Here is a 6,112-nt window from a genome sequence, read left to right on the forward strand (position 1 = left end):
TATATATATATATATATATATATATATATATATATATATATACACACACACATATATATATGTACATTGTAATTGTCATCATTGATAACATAATCTTCTTCATCATCTTTACCATTATCACTATCATCATCATTATTATTATTGTTGTTGCTCTTATAACTGCCAATCTCAGCTCCATCTTCATATAGCTGTCATTATAACGACTATCATTATTGCCCTTGTTATTATCGTAGCTGGCATCAATTGTGACCATCATCATGTAGCTACCTACAGCCCCTATATCAGTTAACAAATGGCTCTGTTATCTTAACAGTTCATCTATTAAAACCTATTAATACAGCCATTATTGTTGCCGATAGTCTAGGCTCTTTTATTCCTGCTGTTGTTGTTGTTTAGTGTTTAATTGGATCGTGCAGATATACTATATTGTCTTTTATTTTCAGGAATAATGTACCCTGAGCTGCATTATCCAACATGTCTTTCCTTCTTTGAGGTGAGAGGGTGTGCTCTGTGGATGACTTGGCTGTTGTTTCTAACCAATTGAGTGACCACATAGGAGCTTCTTCCCTCTATAACTAATTTTTACTTGGGTAGGTGGGAGAAACAGTATAAAACCTGATCGCTTTAATGGATGTGAGTTTGTGCTATTGTGAGCATGCACAAATGAAATGCAACAAAATAGTTATAACAAAGAACGGAATCTGGTTCACAGGCAAGTGGCTGTGTGGTAAGTAGCTTGCTTACCAACCACATGGTTCCGGGTTCAGTCTCACTGTGTGGCACCTTGGGCAAGTGTCTTCTACTATAGCCTCGGGCCGACCAAAGCCTTGAGTGGATTTCGTAGACGGAAACTGAAAGAAGCCTGTCGTATATATGTATGTGTGTTTGTGTGTCTGTGTTTGTCCCCCCAACATCACTTGACAACCGATGCTGGTGTGTTTACGTCCTCGTAACTTAGCGGTTTGGCAAAAGGAGACCGATAGAATAAGTACTAGGCTTACAAAGAATAAGTCTTGGGGTCGATTTTCTCGACTAAAGGCGGTGCTCCAGCATGGCCGCAGTCAAATGACTGAAACAAGTAAAAGAGTAAAGAGTAACTTACTGGTACCCTTTGGCAGTTTTTAACATAATTTTCGTGTATTTATTTGTAACAGCCAAACTTTTAGGATTATTACTAGTACTTAATAACCTTTTCTACTCTTGGCACAAGACCTGAAATTTTATGGGAGGGGGCCAAGTCAATTAGATCGACCCCAGTATGCAACTGGTACTTAATATATCGACCCCGAAAGGATGAAAGGCTAAGTTGAACTTGGCGGAATTTGAACTCGGAACATAAAGACAGACGAAATACTTATTTCGTTATTGCCCACAAGGGGCTAAACATAGAGGGAACGAACGGATTAAGTCGATTACATCGACCCCAGTGCGTAACTGGTACTTAATTTATCGACCCCGAAAGGATGAAAGGCAAAGTCGACCTCGGCGGAATTTGAACTCAGAATGTAACGGCAGACGAAATACCGCTAAGCATTTCACCTGGCGTGCTAACATTTCTGCCATCTTGCTGCCTTATTATTACTATTACTACTACTAATAATAATAATAATAGACTGGAGTCTGATGCAGCTCCTCAGCTTGCCAGCCCTGGTCAAACCGTCCAACCCATTACCAGCATGGACAAAAAAGGTTAAATGATGATGATGATGATGATTTCAAATTTTCGCACACAGTCAGCAGATACACGGGGGAGGGGGATAAATCGATTTCACCGACACCCCCACCCCAGCGTTCAACTGTTACTTATTTTATCAACCCAGAGTGGATGAAAGGTAAAGTCGACCTCGGTGGAATTTGAACTCAGAATGTAAAGACGGACAAAAAAACCACTAAGTATTTTGCCCAGCATGCTACCGATTCTGCCAGCTCACCACACTACTACTACTAATAATAATAATAATAATAAATAAATAAATAATAATAATAATAATAATGATAATGATAATAATGGTTTCAAATTTTGGCACAAAGCCAGGAATTTGTGGGGAGGGGTTCGTTTACATTGTCTCTGGTGCTCAACTGGTACTTGTTTCATCAACCCCGAGAAAATAAAATGCGAAGTCGACCTCAGTGGTATTTGAACTCATAACGCTAAGCCAGAAGACATGCTGCTAAGGACTGTCCAGTGCGCTGGCGATTCTGCCACCTCACCAACTTAATAATAATAATAATAATAATAATAATAACAATAATACAACTATTGTATGTTTCTCTTGACTGTTATAGCAATGTATATCAACACTGATCATTGCTGTCACTACTCAGTGATTAGAAACCATAATAATTTTCAACGACTCAAATCATTACAGTCTATTGCTGCTGGTGTGTGTGTGTGTGTGTGTATGCACATGTATTTGGAATGGAATGTCCCATGAGTTAAGTAGTACTTATCATTGAATTATAATTTAAAATTTGATAAACTTACGGAACACAATGCAAATGTGTATGTGTGTGTGTGTGCACGCTTATGTATTTGGAGTGTCCTGCCAGCAAGGCAGTAATTAACATTTGAACAATTATTTAATATCTGATAAATTTGTGGAACATAGTGCAAGTGTGTGTATATATATATATATGTATATATATATATATATGTATTCAGCATGGCTCATGAGTAAGGCAAGTACTTAGCAGTGAACTATGATGTAAAATCTGATAAATCTATATGACACAGTGCAAGTGTGTGTGTGTTTGTGTTAGTGTGTGCAGTTGCAAGACAGTTTGCATTGTCTTCCACAAGTAATACATGTTCCTACATGTCCAAATAGAATAACAGTTTTCATTTGGACCCCCTTACTGCATAGAACTCTCAACCATCAAAATTGCAATTAAGATATTGCTTTTTTTTTTTTTAATTTAGATTACTTAAGGAACTCTGAGTGGCTGTGTGGTAAGTAGCTTGCTTACCAACCACATGGTTCCGGGTTCAGTCCCACTGTGTGGCACTTTGGGCAAGTGTCTTCTACTATAGCCTCAAGCCGACCAAAGCCTTGTGAGTGGATTTGCTAGACGGAAACTGAAAGAAGCCCGTCGTATATATATATATATGTGTGTGTGTGTGTGTATGTGTATGTGTGTGTTTGTCCCCCCATCATCGCTTGACAACCGATGCTGGTGTGTTTGCGTCCCCGTAACTTAGTGGTTCAGCACAAGAGATCGATATAATAAGTACTAGGCTTCCAAAGAATAAATCCTGGGGTAGATTTGCTCAACTAAAGGCGGTGCTCCAGCATGGCTGCAGTCAAATGACTGAAACAAGTCAAAGAGAGTAAAAGAAAGCATTATAAATTTCATAGGTAAAATATTTTTCTGGGAACAAATTATGATTTATATCATTGCTACTATGGGAAATTATTACTCTGCTTTACAAGTTTTCACTTCACGAGTGACCTCTGGGAACAAATTAGCTCATATATCACACACACACACACACACACACACACGCACACGCACACATTTACATGCAATTTCTTAGATGTGAAGGCATGTTAGGTTCAACAGATATCTACGGCCAGACTCTGATCTTTGACATTTGATTAGTTATATATGCTTTTTCATGTATGAAACTTAAATTAATGCTAGGCTGAGTCAGTATGGTAAGAGCTAAATATTATGTATTTAGCTCTTATAATATGTGTTGAATAATTTTTTCATTCATTTGTATGCGTGTGTTTGGAGCAAACAGGAGAAATTATACTCAATTCATGAACATACATATTTCATAATTGACTGTAAAAGTTACAAAAGTGACTCATGTCCCAAGAGTTTGACGCTTGACACTCATGAAACTTATCTGCCAATTAAATACTCATATATGTATACCCATGCATATATTCGGCCACTCATGTTGTTCATAAATGTGTTTCGTGTATGTATGTTCAATTTACATTTATACATACATCTACACATAGGCCATGTGTTGGGAGCATTTGATGCTTAATAAAAAACAAACTAATTTGGGAGGGAATAATGACCGCTAATTATGTATGTTCTTAATATTGGGAAATATGGCACTTTCCTGCTTCATAAATGTGTGTAAGTGTGTGTGCACCTAAACATACGCTGTCTTCGCACTTGACCTTCTTGGATATAGTTAATTATATTCACCACTAACACTTATTCTATCGTTTATCCTTTGCTCATTTCAGTCATTGGACTGCAGCCCCAGCTATGCTGGGGCACCACCTTGAAGGGTTTAGTCAAGCAAATCAACTCCAGTGCTTACTTTTTTTTAAAAAGTCTGGTACTTATTCTTTCGGTTTCTTTTGCAAACTGCTAAGTTATGGGAGTGTACCCCCAACCCACACCATTTGTCAGACTGTGATGAGGACAAAAACAAACACAAGGACACAGTCAGCCACACACACACACACGACAGGTGTCTTTCGGTTTCCGTCTTCCAGATCCACTCACAAGGATTTGGTTGAACCGAAGTTATAATAGAAGACGTTTGCCAGAGGTGCTGCGGGAGTGGAACTGAACTTGGAACCATGTGGTTGACAAGCAAACCTCTTACTCACACAGCCACACCTTCACCTCCACACAAACAGGCCAACATCAAAAAGACATGACAGAGTGATACGGATCTGAACTAATGTAGGGAGACATAACATAACACTCACACAATTCTCTGGATTTATGTGACTGTGTTTGCACTATCATATCCCAGCCACTTCAATAAAAATAAATAAATAAATGAATAAAAATAATATAAATATATATATATATATACGTGTGTGTGTACAAAAAAATAGCATTGGCATGATTGCCAATCTCCCAAATGCCAGTAATATAGACTTTCTAGCTAACTGTTGGCACATCTATTTTCATGTGATCCCTCTTTGGAACCAATTAGCTTAAGTGCTCTAGAATTTTTTGCTTCTTTTATTTCCTTTTTAATAAGCAGTGGTTGTTCGATATTACTGCAATCACCACCACCACCACCACCACCGCTATTAATGTTTGTAATGCCATCATCACCGACCACACCCACCATTTCATCTAACTCATCACCTTGCCAATGATGGTATATTATCCCTTGATCGTATCTTCCTTACAACTTACTTCTGTCACTACTCCTCTTACCACAAACACCATCAATATGGTTATTACTGTAGCTTTACTGTTTATCATAAACAACAGTGCTGTTATTAAACAGTTAATTGTGCGTGCAACACCACCATATAACCACTTATAATGGTGATGCTACCCTAATAACCACCACACAACTAACACAATATGTCTTTTATCTATTACTTGTTTCAGTCATTAGATTGCAACCATCCTGGGGCTCTGCCTTTTAGTCAATTGAATCCACCCCAGTACCCATTTTTTTTTAAGCCTAGTATTTGTTCTGTCTGTCTTTTTTCCCCAAACTGCTAAGTTACAGGACAACACTGGTTGTCAAGCAGTGGTGGAGGATAACCAAACACACGCACACACACACACACACACGCACATGTATTTATATACACGACAGGCTCTTTTCAGTTTCTGTCTACCAAACCTATTCACAAGGCTTTGGTCAGTCCATGGGGCCACACTGCAGGACTGAACCCACAACCATGTGGTTGGAAAGCAAACTTCTTACCACACAGCCACACATGTTCACAAACCACCTAGAGAACCACTTTATTGTTTGTATAGTCTGCAAGAAATAGCACCCAAATTCCCTTCAAACTAATGCAGGCGTGGGTGACTTTTACAAGGAGTGGGCTGCATGAAACATGGCTCACCATCAAGCAGGCTGTACTACTAAAATAATTCAAGGTAATGATTTTCATTAGACATGCCATTCAGCAAGGCTCATGGGCCATAGATTGCTCATGGCTGCTTCAATGTCATCATGATCATCATTGTTTTAGTGTCCACTTTTACATTCTTGGATAAATCAGGCAAAATTTGTTGAGGCAAATTTTCTGCAGCTGGATACTCTTCTTGTCACCAACCCTCACCATTTTCCAAGTAAAATGATATTGTTTTCAAATTTTGGCAACCGGGGAGTGGATAAGTCGATTAAACACCCACAGTGCTCGACTGGTACTTATTTTAT

General features: G+C 38.5%; 1 protein-coding gene across 5 annotated transcripts in view; it reads left to right on the forward strand.

Annotated features, from left to right (window-relative positions):
- The window catches only part of LOC106869674 (uncharacterized protein MAL13P1.304), a 107,772-nt gene that overhangs the window by 52,761 nt on the left and 48,899 nt on the right, over positions 1-6,112 (forward strand). The window lies entirely within an intron of this gene.

The sequence above is a fragment of the Octopus bimaculoides genome, chromosome 5 (genome assembly GCF_001194135.2).
Source record: "Octopus bimaculoides isolate UCB-OBI-ISO-001 chromosome 5, ASM119413v2, whole genome shotgun sequence".
NCBI lineage: Eukaryota > Metazoa > Mollusca > Cephalopoda > Octopoda > Octopodidae > Octopus > Octopus bimaculoides.